An 18014-nucleotide genomic window follows, 5' to 3' on the forward strand; every position below is an offset into this window, starting at 1 on the left:
GAGAGAGAGAGAGAGAGAGAGAGAGAGAGAGAGAGAGAGAGAGAGAGTACATTTTTCAGTCATCTGTAGTTCTATTCGTGAGACGTAAAACGAAGTACGTAAGTTCATCTATGCGCGCGGCTCCGATATTCGCAATGCAAGCAAGTAAATTTTCTTTGCTCCATTGGTGACATTCATTTCTCCCCAAAGAGAAAGCAACGACAATTTCTTCGGGCCGTTCGTAAGAACGAGAGAAAAAAAAATGACGAAAATATGAAGGAGCTCATATGCTCTGAGACATTTAGCTCGTTTGCTCCTCGCCTTCAGTTTTCCATTGGCCTAATAGGAATTTATGCACTCATTGTAATCGTTATTTGCAATATCTGGCTGCATGGCTTACTACGATAGCGTTCACAAGTACACATACGAGCGAGTGCTTGCATTTTGGGAGATGTGTATAGTACGGTTGCTCTGTTTCTCTTTGTGCATTCATACAATATTTAAATGGTTTTGTTGTTCGAGGCCGAAACGAAAATCACAAAATGTAATCTGTAGTTTATACACATGCAGATCACTTTAAATTCTCCCAACGATGAAGCAGAACGAGAAAGAGCAAATATTGTAAATGCGTGTATATGCCACAACGCTTACGATATCATATGAAACTGAGGAGTTAAACGGCGTCATTTCGTTTACCATTTTAATAAACTGCTTCATTCACCATAAAGATGCGTGTGCCATTGCTGCTGCTGTGGCTGTGAACATGGCAAGTGAGTCACATACGCAGAGATGTGGGGGGGGGGGGAGAAAGAAATCCCGCAGTCAAAACCGTGTGTGTGTATTTGGAAAAATCCAAGGAATTGCAGAGATGGAAACAAGCGCCCTGGATGAAAATGGTTATTTTATAATCCAAATTTGCATTATTTTATAGTAGTGCATGTCGGATAACATATCGCTGTCGTCTTTTTCTGCCCCGAACAGATTTTTGTCAGGAATGGGGGAAGAGCACCAAAATAAGATTTTGGCCACATCTATTAAAGAAGCAGGGCACTTTATGCCTATCGCTTAAATCGCCTAAATAACACTGTTCTTACTAGTTCGTTCTCTCTCCCACTCTCCCTCTCTCTATTTCTTTCTCTGTATCTATCTGTCTATTTATACAGTTTTAAATTTGATTTTTGCACTTGTGTCTGCGAGTGAGTTTAGTTTGGTGCGTTGTGTTGCGTTCGAAAGGGGGTCTCACTCTCCTATTTACTTACTTGCTCTTCATTACTCTATTATCCTTAACTGGATTATTTGGACAACGGAGAAGACGACAATGATGATGATGTTGATATTGTCATCGATATTTCATTGCATATTAACATCACTTCAGTGCTTTATGTCTCATTGCAGACAAGTTTACCTTGTACATCGTCTCCATTGTTTTCCACCGTTCACCAAAAATGCCAACAATTCGTTCACTTGTCAACCCAACTCTCTCTCTCTCTCTCTCTCTCTCTCTTTCTATCTCTATTTCTCTCTATTTCTCTCGCTCTCTCTCTGGATTGTAAACCGTTCTTTTTGGATGGGTAAAATGCACTTGTTACTGCTGCCGCCAACCACATAATAGCCCACTATCACCGGAGCGTACGAATGCGCTAGCTGGCCAGAGAATGGGCAAAATTGTACACATTGCATACAATTCGAAAGCCACAATACCGTAATCAAGGAGACGATATATACATAAACATGGAATATACGACAAGTTTCGACTGGGTTTTCCACGCTGCGTTTGGAAAATTCTAACAACATTACAACCCCGTACGAAACACGAATACACCGCACTATACACATTTCAAACTGCTTTTAGGGCAGCCGTACTTTATAGCAATTTCTACTTTAATTTATTCTCTCTCTCTCTCTCTCTCTCTCTCTCTCTCTCTCTCTCTCTCTCTCTCTCTCTCTCTGTCTCTGTCTCTCTGTCTGGCTCTTGCACATACTCGAAATCCTTAGATTTTCCATCTCAATTCAGATGCACTTTTTAGATTATTCGTCGGTATGTATTCAATACTCACATGTTTAAGATGATCAACACAATTGCACGTTTTTCTTTGTTGTTGTTGCTTTCGTCTCGTAAAAATCTCGGCCTGGCAAAGTCGTGCAGCGACTAGCTGCTGGGTTGTTTTTCTTTTTTCTTTTTCAAAATGAAGCAAGAAACAAAATATTGATTCAATTTTTCGCACACTTTTGAAATTCTTCTGGTCGTGTGTTGCGCCAGAATTTCTTTCGTTATTTTAACGAATATTGCATACGATATGTCTATTGGTGAGACGTAAAAGAACGCAAGTTTGTCCAACTTCGTAGCAATAAAGAGAAGTATGTTTGATGACAACTAAAAATGGTTAAAAGAATGTATGTATTTTGAATGGTAGCGTTAGCGAAAAAAGAATGCATGTTTATGGTCAAGTAAATTCTGCAGAAAGAATGCATGTTGTTCTATCTATTCAGTTAATAATGAAGAGCAGCATGTTCTCATACATTTATATTGTCAAAAAAGAAAGTATGTTTGCTAAAATAGTGTAAATAATTAAATTTATTCCGACCGCATTGAACAGAAATCCATAAACCTTAACACGCTCGGACATCAAATGTTCAAACGGCGCGCGGCTATGAATAAAGTGGACAGGAGATGCGTGTTTCATCGGGCGCGCATGCGCACTCTGAGTGTACTGTGCGCCTGTTACTCCACTCGATTCATTCACTGTGACGGTACGAGTGGTGTGTGACAACAAATACATTGGTCGTTCGCTTGTCCGACCGTGTTAAGGTTTATTAATTCCTGTTCAATGCAGTCGGAATAAATTTAAATATTTACACTATTTTAGCCAACATACTTTCTTTTTTGACAATGTAAATGTATGAGAACATGCTTCTCTTTATTATTAACTGAATAGATAGAACAACATGCATTCTTTCTGCAGAATTTACTTGACCATAAACATGCATTCTTTTTCCGCTAACGCTACCATTCAAAACACATACATTCTCTTAACCATTTTTAGTTGCCATCAAACATACTTCCCTTTTACTCAGACAAAATCGATCGAAAACATACTTTCTTTTTCAAATATTTAAAACTGAAAAAAACATACGTTCTTTTACGTCTAACGAATAGATGTGTGCTATGCGGTAAACTTTAATTCATATCGAATAACACGCGCGTGCATATAATATCTCCGAAAAAAGCGTACACGTTTTTGCAGCTTGGTGACCAAAATCAATGTGCAAAGTATCTGTAGTTGTTTGAAAATGAGCCAAAATGTGCATACCAACGAATATACTATACATGCATGCACTGAGTCATGATAGCAAAGCACCCTCGCTCCCATTCTCGTCATATACCGGATGTGATGTGTGCGTTTCTGTGATTATGTGTCATGATACGTGTGTGTGTGTGTGTGTATCGAATTTTTTTTCTCAATATTCACCGCAAATGTCTTATTATTGTTGCTGTTGTTGTCGTTGAAGATGTGGGATCAGTGCACATTTTGCGAAAAGACCTTGCCGCGTTATACTATATATTGTTTACCTAAGAAAAGAGGATTTCAATGAAATCGTCGTCGACTTCGTCGTCTTGGTCGTTGGTGAAAATTGTCAAACACACATGATAGAAAATAAAATACTTTGATACACTACTATCTCCTCAGTATATCGAGTTGTGTCATACGATTTGTGTATGCGAGAGCGTGCAAAAAAAGGGGGCTCAAAGTGAATGCTGAACGTAATGTAATGCAAAATATTATATATTTATTCATAAAATTCATTCGCGTTTATATCGTAGCAAGCGAGATGCGATCCCGTCGTTCGCGAACGAACGAAAAACAGTCAAAATATGACACACGTACAAATGACATTTTTTGTTGTGGAAATTGTGCGCGATTCAACCTACAGAGCAAAGCAAAAAAAAAATGACGATGGTAAAAAAGATGTGTCGCCCGCGTTCGAGACTGTGCTTGTCACTGAATTTTTCTAATTTTCTTGAAAACTGCTGTTATTTCCGATGTTGATGTGCTGCGTATCTGTCTCTTTTGCCGTTTCATTCACTCACTTGCTTGCTTGCACGCACCCACATCAGCGCCCAAATAATATGATACACATTTAAATGATGCTGCCGAAAAAGAAAACACATCAGCTGGAATGCAAGACGAAAAAAGATCCCCGTAAACCGTATGAACGAGGGGAGAGAGGGTAAAAAAGTGATTTGTGTAAAAAATGCGATTTAAACGCAGTCTCGTCTATATAACATATATACCAATTTGGAATTGAACAATAAAACCGAAATATATAATTCCACATTTACGTGCAGTAAAACACTTTATTTTCATATTTCACATCGTTCGGGTTTGTTTTCGCTTCGGTGTTGCTGAGTGTATGTCGTTTTTCTTTTCCTTTTTATTCTCATTCTTCCACTGCATATATCATTTTCATTCGATTGTTTGACCTTTTCTGCATGTGTACCAATCTGCTCTATCCATCTATCTCTGGTCGGGTGTATGGATGCGAGCGTGTGTGTGTTTGAGAGAGTAAATAAGTGTTTCTCGTGTGGCTTCAAAATGATCCCATTTATTTTTCGTTGTAGAGAGACAAATATAACACGAGATTGCATTGCGTTGCTCGAATCATATTTTACGATAATATTTTTATGAAGCGAAAATCATAATTTTCATTGTTCACACTTATGCCTAGTCGCGTTTTGTGCAACATTACACTAGAAATCGGCGTGTGATTTGTTACAAAATAGAAGCTCATTTTGCAATGGGCTGTATATTCTCGATTTATGTACGGTCTCATGGTTCTGTCTTCTTCTTCTTTTTTTTTGCTTTGCCTCTGCTCTACGAAAAATAGCTATTTTTGCGGTTGTCTTATAATCATTTGGTTTTTTGCTCGCGCTGTAATATACAAAAATGATTATGACTTGGATATGTTTATCGATCACCCATTCAGTTTCCATATAGCTGTATTCAAGCCATGTTATGAATGCATTAATTGTTACAACCATATCATCGAAAAATAATTGCACATTTTACACGGATGAAACGGTGGAAAAGCCATGGCAAATTATCGATAAGCTGTTTGTAATTTTCTCGAAACTCACACCGACCAGCCACATTTCGCAATATATACTAGTCGATTACCAAAGGATATCATCTTTGTGCAGCACATCCATTAAAATTTTAAAACGAAACAACAACAAAAAGTTCCCTTTTTCCCGCTTCCAAAACGACCATCGAATGTGTTTTTTTTTTTTTTGTTAATTTCTTTCTCTAATGTTGTTTCGTGTGCTTCTTTTATGAGCACATTCTTTCCGTATTTATTGTCCGCTTGAGTTTAAGGTATATAAAAGCAGCCATAAAGTGACGCGCGATGGAATCCAAATAAATAATTCAACGGTATTTTATAGATGAGAAGAGAAAGAGAGTGAAAGAGAAAGAGAAAAATAAAAGAAAAAAGCACGAGCACCACATCTTAGGTTTATTAAGATATGATTGCAGAGAAAAGGATCCCATGAAGGTTTTGCTCGTGTAGCTCTGAAAAGAGATTGTAATAATGCACACTGTACAATTCCATAGTCGACTTTATGACCTTCGCACCATTGTACGCATAAATTTGATACTCCATCGCGATAGCATAAGCAAATCCATCCAAAATAGATGGATAGATATTGTTGGATGTTACGCGCGCGAGAAATTATGAACGTACATCATGCAATTTTCGTACACATACACCACATACACATTTTAATTATTGGCCCGGCCACGAAAATTTCAGATCTAGGCGCTCAAAAGATTTTTTTCTTTTTGCAAAAAAAAAAAAACGAACAATATTCGCGAAGCGAACTTTTTGATCGAAACTTCATGCAGAATGACGGGAGAACCGTTTCTGTAGAGATGATTCATTAAATAATGCCACGCAGAAATGAAGCGGATTCGAGAGAGAGAGAGAGAGAACGAGAGTCTTGTTTTTGATATCAAGACGATGCTTATCGATGGTTTTGTCTAAGACAAGAGTGCGGTAAATGAATGCAATTAATGCTGTGTGTCTATGAGAAGATGACCGCCCATGCGAACGGGTACATTGCTTTGATATTTTGTCGATGATGACGACGATGATGATGGTTCGTTTGTGGCAAGAACTATTTCAAAATTGCTTATTGTGCACTGTGGATAAAAGGCAAAGCGAAAGGGCTAGGGAATAAAGATGAGAGAAACAGTTCATGCTTAGCAACCAAGTGAAAGCTTTGAATCGAGAGGAGAAGAGAAAATTTTTTAATTTTCCACTGTAACCCGAGCAAAAATCCACACTTAATTGACGTTGCGTTGACGCATATCTGACACTGTTCCCAAACGGTTTTGAACGTCAAACCGTGTGGCTATAGTTTAATAGAGTGTGAAGCCGTTTGACATCATTTTTGATTTCAAATAATCGTGTGGATGCAGTGTAAGTTTGTTCGGGTATCAAGAGTCGACACCAAAAATGGTTTCAAAATTCGCCATGATAACGCAATGGTCATACACTTCGGTGACATGGTTTTAAATGTAAAACAGTGTGACGGACTTCCACACTGTTCAATACAAACTTAAACTGCATCCACACGGTTATTTGACATCAAAAATAGTGTCAAACGACTTCACACTCTACTATACTATAGCCACGCGGTTTAACGTTCAAAACCGTGTGAGAACAGTGTCAGATATGTGTTAACGCAACGTCGATTCAGTGTGAATTTTTGCTTGGGTAAGATTTTAGATATGTCACGCATTTATTGGCTCTTGTTCGATTTTGATGGCAAGGCGGACTAAATCAATATTATTACATAATTTCGAATGGATTGAAAATGTGTTTGAGTAAGACGCAAAGCCTTCTTTTGTTTATAGTTGCACTCGGATAGCGATGGAGTGCAATAACAAAAGCAGCGACAACTGAAACAGCGTTGTACACACGATTTCCGAACTTGTTAGCATAATGAAGCGGCAACATGAAAGGATGTTACGCTGATAAATGATTGCACACACCGGTTCAATGTTGGCATTTAATGGATATTCCAACATCAACCCGATGATTCGGGTTCTCTACCGAACACCGGCCTGACTAATTTTCGAGAAAATTGATTAATTTTGTAATAGAGACTCAAGCTACCCAGTGCCATTGCATTGGTGTGACAAACTCATACTCTCCCTCTACCCCATTCTACACACAGAGACACACACACACACACTCTGGATCCCATTCGGTCGTCGAATACACTTCAGCAATTTCGGCGGTCGATGTGAATCAATTCAAAAATACTCGGTCGTTGTTCGCCTGCGATATCTTCATTTCGATCAGCTAGTGATTTACAAAGTACATTGTAATTGGATTTATGTTGTGGGTGCATCACCACACATCTATTGCATTCGATTTGAGCAAGAGCGAGTTCGTATTCGTTACATTCGGGTATTATGTTCAGTCACATTCGTGAAATATATGCGATGCGTTTATTATCTCTGTTAATGGAACTTTCATCTGCTTGCGAGTATATGTGTCTGCCACGGTGTGTTTTGCATTGCATTGCCTCATTATATCGAGGAGACAAAATCCTTTTTATTATTATTATAACCATTGTCGGCGTTGCTTTGCCCCCATTTCATAAACACACTATCGGTCTATTCGGTTACGGACACCGAAAAGGATTTCTTCGCAACGCTGCAATTGAACGAATGATGATTGTTAACGATGCGTTGATGGATTGATATGTTGTGTTTCATTGGTGAAGCGCGCACTCTCTCTCTCTCACTCTCATTCTCTGTTCCCCTCTCTCTTCGGTTCATTGTATCCCATATTCGATATGCGTTCGTTGAGCAAGCGAACAAGTAGCATGAAATCAAGGGAACTATTGAGAGAGATAGCGAATGGGATTGCGATGGAATGAATGAGTAGATTCGGTTTAGAGAGCGAACGACTCGAGAGTGGCAAAATTGAAATGAGTGAGTGTAAGCGAATAAGTGGCATTGAGTTATAATTTCATTTTGATAAAGTGCCAATGGGTAAGAATGAGATGCAGAACAAAAACTGGGGAGGAAAAAAAAATGTAATATCACACGAATCTAATTGAAGAGAATCCCTCAAGGCTTCTTATGCAATTAAATTCAGATGCGAGATTGCCAATGATGTGAAATAAAGCACGAAGATGGATGAAGATGTTGCAACAACAACAACGAAAAATATCACCTCGCCAAAATAGGAGAGACTGCATGACCAAATACCATACACACAGTATACAAAGATACATACATACATACACCAGTCACTACACTCGTATAATGTTTGCCGAGCTCTTTCCTCGGATAATATATGTATTACCAAGCTGCACAATGCGGCTAAAGTACATGTATTAAGAGCAGATAATACGTTTCGAACATAAAATACATTTGTTGTTGATGTTATTATCAGTATTTTCGATGCTTGACTGTTGACTGCTGACTGCTGACTGCTTTCGGTGCGATGGTGCGCTACTGCAGTTAGTTCATTATAAATGGCATAAACACGGCTCAGCCTGCAAATAACTTGTGCCCTTCACGATGTGGGGACTTGTTATGTTTTTTTTTTTTCATTCGATGAATGGAAAAGTGTCCGGAAAGCTGGTAATCTTGGTGAGTGTCGTCAACATTCTTTGTAGCGTGAATGAGTTCTAGCTAATGCCATCATCAAAATGAATTCATGTTTCGTCTGTGGAGAACTTTACTGTGTATGGCATTACTTTGGCTCGCGCATTACTCAACACCAAAAATCCTTTTTGGTGATACGCTCCTTCATTTATGTAGAGAAATCTGCAGATTTCATTAATTCGAAAATCTCTGGCAAAAGGTGCGAGAAGTAGAAAAAAAAAAGAGAAGCATAAACACACTACTTTTGAAATATTTTTGCTACTCCCATCGTTCGCTATAAGAACCTGGTCGTCTTAAGTTTGTACTTTGTGTCGCACAGTAAACTATGTTATTTATTTTAAATTCCAAAATCCCAAATTAAATACATAAATACACGATGAAAGAGTCAAAAGATACGGCATCATCGAGCATTGAACGAGCATTTCACCGTGCTCTCTTTTTCTCCTCTTGGCGTTGGTAGATGGAAAAAACACCAGATCACGAGGCTTTTGCCACTGTGATTCGTGGCGTGTGTTTTGTTGTATTAAATTTGACTAAATTCGCTCGTATTTATTATGGCTTTCCTTTCTTAAGCTACTCGAATGTATTGTTAACAATGTGTATTCAAAAATGAATAAAGGCAACGCGATGAAATGGAGCGAGAGAGAGAGAGAGAGAGAAAGCAAAGAGAATGGAATTGAAAGAAGAAAAGAACGTGTACAATGAAAGTAAAAGTCAGATCATTGGCAGCAATGGCGAGTACAATGGTTGGCTGAACGACGCGAACAGAGAAGAAAAAAATTCCTTGATAATAATAATGAAGATTAAGCGAAACAGTTTCGTTTGCACAAAATATTCCTTAATTAGGCTAAAGAGGATATTAAATTTGTGCTTTAAGTGCATTTTACCGTAGAAAAAAACAAACCAACGAACGAACGAACACGTAGACACACAGAGATATCGTTGATCGCACAAAGCGATGGGGTTGCAAACTTGTGAATGCCATCGTTGAAGAAAAGAAATGGCAAGTACCAGCAAATATGGTTCCATTCAATGGAATGGATTTGTTATGTGAAAATTCTTAACTCATAACCAAGTGGCAAAGGAGTGAAGAAACAAATCAAATTTTTTCTATCTAGAGAGAAGATATGGAGAGGAGAAAAATCGCAAAAAAGAGAAAATGCGTTTCCGTTGGTTTTGAAAAAAGCGATCTGATTAGATTTGTTGTTTATGTATTGTGTGTTCACATTAACGAGCCAATGATAAGGAATATTGTTGGCGCAAATGCGACTCAAAACGTTACACAAACAACAAACTCAACATACTCACACACACACACACACAAACGCACAAACGAAATATGAAAACGGGAAGAATGCAGAGTCGAGAAAAAAGAGTTGAAATGCTAAATTGTTGTTAGATAGCAGCAACTCGAGCTTGAAAATAGCATGCATCCAGAGATTTTATTCCGAAAAATAATTTTACGTTCTCTGTGAATGTGTGTATGCGGAGAGTGCAAGAGATAGCACAAAGCGATCGCTTCCGTCTTACATATTGCTTCACTTCACTCGAATCCTTCGGCTCTTGATATTATTAAAACCAAAATTGGTAGCCGATTACATTCAACATAACGTCCTGTCTATTTGTACGAGTATCTCTCTCCTCCACTCTCTTTCGATGTATTTGTAATAAAAACGAGCCGGGCGCATCGTCGACGGAATCGTAAAATCACAAAAAGAAAACAACGAAAAATAAAAGAGGAGACGAGATGGATAAGGATGAGGTTTTCGCTTTGATAATGGCCCTTTGAGATGCTCGTTTCTACTTTAACTATTTAGCTACAATTAAGACCGAAACGTTCACAATACGTTTTCGTAGCGAAATAAATGGATTCAGTGGATCGCCAACGCGTACAAAATATTTGCATATTTCACAACTCGCACAACGAACGGCAATGCTATGAAATGCCGACACGCATACTTCAACTCAACTTACACCATCTTCCTCATCAGTCTCTTTTTTTCTTCATCTCTGTTCCCCATTCCATCTTTTGCTCTCTCATCTCTCTAAATCATCCCTCTCTCTTGCTCGCTTGCTTGGTTCATCTTTTCCTTTCTATCATACTCACTCATTTTCCCTGGGAGTCTCTTATCCCGATTCACTTTTTCTCGGCAACTTTTTGTTTGTTATCGCAATATAGTGAATAAACTGTTAAGATGCGGGCGCATTTTGCCCTTTTAAATACACGGCAAAAGGGTCGCTGACATATTTGTGCATCAACTCAATCGTAAATTCAATTAAATGGAAACGAGACAACAAATGATTCGAATTACTACAAATATGATTGTATATTTTCACAGTCACATTCATTTATTTTTCCACCCGAGAGAGTATATTGTATCGATCGGTGGCAAAATCCAACGCGCCACGTCTCAACTCATTAAGGACGATTGCGACTACATTACAGCCTTACATTGTTGATATCTTATTAAAATGTTAATATCCAACTTTTATTGAATTTTTAATAAGGACAACGCTTTTATTAACGTTCATAATGTGGTGATTATCTTATTGAAAAATAAAAATTCATACAAAATCAGAGAGTGCATATTTGCTGCTGTGGGCATGAGATGAACAGGCACGATGTTTATCCATCGGCGTGACATGCTTCATACAAACGGAATTTCGTACAAGCAGCGCCCGTGTACTTCGTAGTGGAAAAAAAGTGAAGCTTGCTTGTCACCAATATTGATGTTCACGAACATCAAATTGTTTATGCGTTATTTCGCCCATTTTATGAACTGGAAATGAAAAGTTCTTCAATTTCTAGCAAATTTCACATATGAATTCATAAACACATCGAGAAAACACAACTTTTTTTCACATAAAAAGCAAAAGCAAGATGATTTTTTCGTTGATGGTTGTTCGATCCTGGATCGTTTGTGATTCATTAATGATTTGCAACACATCCATTTTTGATTTCGATATTCCAACTGAATACGATGTTTTGTATTCATTAAACAATTCCATTTTGATCACAAAATAATTTTTTATTAAAATGGCTATGACGAAAAACCACGCGAACGATTGCAAACGATAGCACAAACATTAATGTCTAGGAACATCAAATACGGAAGATTAATGATTTTATCATTCAATATCTTCCTTTGGCGTCGATTTCGCAATACAATGGGACGGTTGATTGATTTTGTCATGTCGATTTAGGCCCCAATGCTTGATGCCTTCCAAATGTTTTTCGATTACACTGCGTTTGCCCTTATTGGAATGTTGAATGGCAAAATTTAAATTATCACGGAAATTAGTTTGTCTTCTTCGACATCGGTGGTGGGCACTGGGCACTTCGTCGGTCGATTCGGGGAACATCAGCAAACCGGCAGGCTGAAAATTATTTTATGTTCGATTAAATGCGTTCGATTAATTGTTTGTCGCCAATAACAAATTATATTACATTCAAAGTTGATTTTTGAAGATATCTTTTATAAATGTATACTTAAAAATCACAATAGAGATTTTATTTGGAATGAAACAATAAAATACAAAAAAATTACCGTTTTTATTCTGGAAAAATATAAAACTTGCAGATTAGATCAACACAAAATGTTTGTTTGCTTGTATTTTTATTTATTTTGTTTTGTTGCTTCACATCGGCGAATTAATTTGACATTTGTGTCGAACTTCAAGTCAGTGTTTCCCGATGAATTCGCTTTGACAATAATGTCAATTCGAATTTGATGTTCCTAGACATTAATGTTTGTGCTATCGTTTGCAATCGTTCGCGTGGTTTTTCGTCACAGCCATTTCAATAAAAAATTATTTTCTGATCAAAATGGAATTGTTTAATGAATACAAAACATCGTATTCAGTTGGAATATCGAAATCAAAAATGGATGTGTTGCAAATCGTTGATGAATCACAAACGATCCAGGATCGAACAACCATCAACGAAAAAATCATCTTGCTTATGCTTTTTATGTGAAAAAAAAGTTGTGTTTTCTCGATGTGTTTATGAATTCATATGTGAAATTTGCTAGAAATTGAAGAACTTTTTATTTCCAGTGCATAAAGTGGGCGAAATAACGCATAAACAATTTGATGTTCGTGAACATCAATATTGGTGACAAGCAAGCTTCACTTTTTTTCCACTACGAAGTACACGGGCGCTGTACCCATGTGGCTGCATGTCACGCCCATGTGTTTATCAATTATATTAAGGAGCATTCCAACTAGTTATGACAATTCTGCACCGTATGTGCTCTAAAATACCGCTCCAGGCGCCTGAGATGGCAAATTCAGCTCAGATCAGGCCTACTCAGCAGCAAATATTCAATCTCTGTACAAAATACATTTTTGCCAGACGACAAAATCTTGGAGAAAAATGGGTTTTATTGAAGAAAAAAATAATAATAACTTAATAACTCGTTTAATAATGAGATAATAATGATAATTATTATTTTTTTCATTCCGGTAAAGCTGTAGAATAATTAGCCCCTATCCCAATCGGATTAGAAGTGAAACTAAATTCCATTTTTTTCATTTTCATTACAGGACATACATGAACATAATTTCAGTCATTTGCTAGGTAAGTTTTCGGCTATTACTTCTTTTTTGATTGTCGCGTACACACGGGCACAATTAGAGTGTTTTGAGGCTGTGAAGCAAATACCATGAATCAATTATAAGTATTTAAAAATTGTGAGAACGAAAAGTTTCAGTGGGAAATCAATCTTTTCGTCAGATCAAAGACTTTTCTCGACAAATACAGCAACCCACTCACAGAACAATGTCCACATTAAATGAATGTTGAGTTGGGAAATATTTGTTTGATTACATAGTGGTTCATTGTTATCAAAATGAGTTTATTGTTCGTAAAAGAAAAAACATGAGCAGCCATTTTTTGTTATATTCTGGGAGTATTGTGAAAGCACCTCGTGTGAAAAAAAAAACCATCTAATACGGAAGCATTTATAGCTTTTGTATCAAAATGAGTCGGTTGGAAACAATCATTTCGAAAAAAGCGGCAGAAATGTCCAGTTTTCACTTCTGAAATATTCAAATGACCAATCAATCGATACTTGTTCCTTATCCACCTAATGGGTCACAGTAGAACGAACGGGTTTTGGAATGAACTCGAAAACAAAGGGCAGAATACAAAAGAAATGAATGAAATAAATAAAGCGATTGAAAGCATTTACCAATTGTTCATTTAGATATTTAAGCGATACGCCTTTAATCATAACAATTTCGACGCTCGGTGTGTTGGCTCGTGATAGCGTCCATTTCATCGTTTGTCATTTGTTTCTATTTCAAGACGATGGCGTGAATAAAATATAAAAGCCACCCGGTCAAAGCTAGTAATAATGATGCATTTAATGTATTATTATGTGGAAAATCGAAACACGCTTAAACCCATTTGACTTAGCGTTGGCCAATGCTGTTTATGCATCCACCATCAATCGGAAGTCAAATAAAATACCATTCGACGAAGTAGAAGAGAACGAAAAAGTAGTCAATGAATTCCTTTCAAGTTTTCAATTGATTTGAGAAAAACAAAAGCCACCACCATATACAGCCTGATGAAACACACAAATTCCATTTAAAGCATTTCATGAATTTTTTAAAATTCAATTTTTTCCCCTTCAACTTGTTGAACGCTAAAGAATATTAAAACTATGAAATAACACCAAAAAAATATATCGAAGAATATGTCGAAACTCATATTTTTTTTGCTTCTCCTATCCACCTTTTGAAAAAAAAAAATACTTTATAGTATATTTTTATCATTACTTCTTTTCTCGTGTGTTTCTCTCGCTACTCATGCTGGTGAAGCCAGAGAAGGAGAAAAAAAAACATGAAAAACATTCTCAACGAACAAAGCCAGATTCAGAGATAGAGAGAGAAAGAGAGTGAAGAAAAACGGATCTAACGATTCGAAGAGAATGAAGGGAGAAAAAAACCAAGACTCGAAATAAAGCAATAATTCCAATAATAACGTCGACAGCAACTAGAAAAGTAATAACATGAAACAGCAGAGAATTTAATGTAAAGACATTAATCTTGCTGAAGTCAAACGCCGTTCGATAAATATAATATGATCCAAACATTCACCAAGCACATACACATACACACACACATACATGGCTATCAGCAGTTAAACGACTTAATACATATAAATTGAATGCACGGAATATTGTTTACTTTAATCCTTTTATTTGATTTTGTTTCACTTGCATCCAACAATTTACTCGTTTTCTCGGCTTCTTGTCGTTCCTATCTGTAATTTCGCAACAGAATTTTTACATTTTTCTTTCGCCAGCGAAGAATGTTTCTGTTCTTCGGCACACTAGACAACTACTGAACAAAAGAGGTACAAAAAAATCTTATGGACGAAATTGCGGTGTAGATCCATTCGATTTTTGGTTGTAATGAATTTTTTCTAAAAATGACACATTTTCAAAACGAAAAATTCAATAAATAAAAGAACAGATTAAAGAGCTAGTAATTTTATTTTAATATGAGTTCAAAATTCTGGGATGAAATTTTATTTAAAGCGACAATTTAGTCAGATCTGTTCGAAATATCATTCGGTTTTCGATGAGAAGACTGATTTTGAGACCTATAAAATTTAAAATTCTTCACTTAAAATATTTAATTTCATTGAATTTTCCCTGAATTTTGCAAAGCCCAAGACTCGTTTGCTCCAAATTCCATATAATCACTTCACATTGGCCTTCATTGTGTTTTTCATGTTTATGCCATACATTTTTGTGCTCGTTGCTTCGACTCTCAGCCTCGCAAATACACAATTTTATCGAGTCAAGTCTTCTTCCAGTTGAGCAGAAGAAGTAGACTGTCTCTTCTTCTGTCTGCAACATGTTCGGCATCATCGTCTCGCTGCATTTTCTTGTATACGGGACATGGTATTGACGGCAACAAGCATAAAAGGTATGAGGTGTACAGAGTAGGAAATCAGCATTTAACATTTCCGTTCGTTTGTTTGCTCCCATTCGTTGTGTCTCTATCTCTATCTTTGTCTTTGTTCGATTGTTTTCGTTTTGCATTTGTCATCAGTTATCGTCGTTTGTTGATTTGTTATTGCGGGTGAGAGCATATCGAACCAATCAGTCAAGGTTTGCTGACTGCTCCAGAACAAATAGCTACATCTCGCAAGGTATGAAAGATGGAGAAAAAGTTTGTTGGTACAAAATGTTTGCTATGTGGTTAACATTTGCTTCAGTATGTGAAAATTGTAGATTTCTGGTATTATTTAGAAGATATGAGTATGATGGGGTATAGAAAAATCATACGAATGTAACGCTCCAGTCATTATTCTTGACCATACATGCATTTGCCTCTGGAACAGAAATAAGAAAAAAAGAGAGAGAAAAAACAGCAACGGATACGCGTATTGAATTTTGTGTAATAAGTTTACTATCGATCGATCGCTCATCTTGCTTCTCTAAATTTTCTCGCAATCGATTTACTTCAATGTTGACATTGCATCCGACCTTTTTACTCCGTTTTCATCCGCAGCATCTTTTACTTCGTTCACTCACAGTGTCATCAAACTGTTTCTATTTGTCTTAGCCAGAGAAAGAGAACGAAGGATAGACCGAAAGTTTATTAGAGGTGATAAGTTTGTGAATGTTCCCATTGTATAAATGAAAATTACATGGATCAATGTCTTTCATGTAACAAATCGTTGTGAACAATTCACCGCACTTTAAATGCATGAGTGAAATGCAATATAATAATAGATATTTGGCAAAAATATTATTTCGGTAATTAAATTGTTGCAACAAAATAATTAAATTATTAAACACAACAAACAATTCAGAATGCATTTAACAAGGTTCATGTTATGCAGAAGTCATTGAGTTCAAATGAAAACGAACACAACAATAAAGCGATTGAAATGAAATCAAAAAAGGAAATTTTCACTGAACCGACGAAATCAAAGGCAATTTTTCACACATGACTAAATCGTATTGCATTATCATGATCACATGCCGTTGATTCATTATATTCCTCTTTTTTTAAATTCCTGATGGTTTTCGTCAAACGGCGCGGGGAAAATCAATCTTCCTAGATAATCTATGAATAATGTCTGTCAAAGTTGTCGTTTGGATGTGAAGTTTGTATGTGTTTTTTTTTTTCTTCATTCTTTTCATGCTTTATCAATTTGAAAGATATTCTGTCCTGATTTCTGAATGGATTGTCATGCCTCATCGCATCAAAGAGAGAGATTGAGTGAAAGAGAGAAGAAAAACAACGAAGAAAGAAAACAACAACAAAAATGAAAAGTGAAACGGAAAAAACGCGGCAAATGATTGCATATCTAAAAGAAAAAGCTATTCGCATTATATATTCATGTGACAAGAAAGAAAAGCCAATAAATGCCTATATTTTTTGTCCTATTCCATATCCCAATATCGAAATTTAAGCATGTTTAAAAGATTGATGTGAATGTGTGTTTTTATTGAAGTTCAAAAAGGCCTTGTTTTTTTTCTTTCTCCTCGTTTATATCGTACGTTCAATCAGGCTGCGCGTTTTTTTTTCTGCTCTTGCATCCAAAAAACACAGCAACATATATTTCAATAATAATAATCGTAAACGAGTTTCTTAAGTAGGAATTTCCGATGTGCACAAGATGATGGGTACAAACTACAACTGCGACTTTGGCACACAAAATTGTGGTATTTAAGCGGTTGAATAGAAGTGATGTTGGCAATAGCGTGATAAGATCCACAGAAAAGTTGATATTTCGTTGGGACGGCAAATGCAAGCAGGAAAAAATTGAACATGGAAAAACGTTCTTTTTGCTATGCGATTGACACTATAAGTAGGTCTGCTGGTGCGAATGTGGTCAAATGTGGTTCGAGATTGTCACACACACACACACGAGAGAGAGAGAGAGAGAGAGAGAGAGAGAGAGAGAGAGAGAGGAAGATTTATCAACAATCGCGCTAATATATTGGTGGAAAGTATTTAATTGGTGTGCAATGTTGAAAGAGTGGCTAATATCTGAATTATGCGCTCTTTATCGCACAAAAACACACACACATTCACACACTCGATAAATGGCATGCAAGAAAATTAACAAGCCAAACGAACCAAATGCCACACGTACCAAAGATAACGAACAAACGAACGGCTGCTGCTGGCTCCAACACGAACGGGATAATAATGATAATAAATGAAATGGTGAACAGAAGTCTATCGACTTGATGTTATGTTGCGATTTTTTTTCTCCCTTTCTCATCTCTCTCTCATCCTTCTTCGTTTATCGCACGTTAAGTGCATGTGCGAAAAAGTTGTCACATTCTCTGGGCCCAAGATTGCAACAACGAT

At 36.8% G+C, this 18014-nt stretch overlaps 1 protein-coding gene across 5 annotated transcripts in view; it reads left to right on the top strand.

Moving 5' to 3' along the window:
• LOC129576133 (protein slit) overlaps positions 1-18014 on the top strand; it is a 300168-nt gene that overhangs the window by 75284 nt on the left and 206870 nt on the right. For all 5 annotated transcript variants that reach the window (XM_055460719.1, XM_055460723.1, XM_055460724.1 and 2 more), the window contains one exon: positions 13212-13245. The gene's annotated coding sequence lies outside the window, so the exon portion shown is untranslated. The remainder of the gene's footprint in view (positions 1-13211; positions 13246-18014) is intronic.

Source organism: Sitodiplosis mosellana, unplaced genomic scaffold (assembly GCF_009176505.1).
Source record: "Sitodiplosis mosellana isolate CC-2019 unplaced genomic scaffold, AAFC_SMos_1.0 Smas_scaffold_6181, whole genome shotgun sequence".
NCBI classification, from domain to species: Eukaryota; Metazoa; Arthropoda; class Insecta; order Diptera; family Cecidomyiidae; genus Sitodiplosis; species Sitodiplosis mosellana.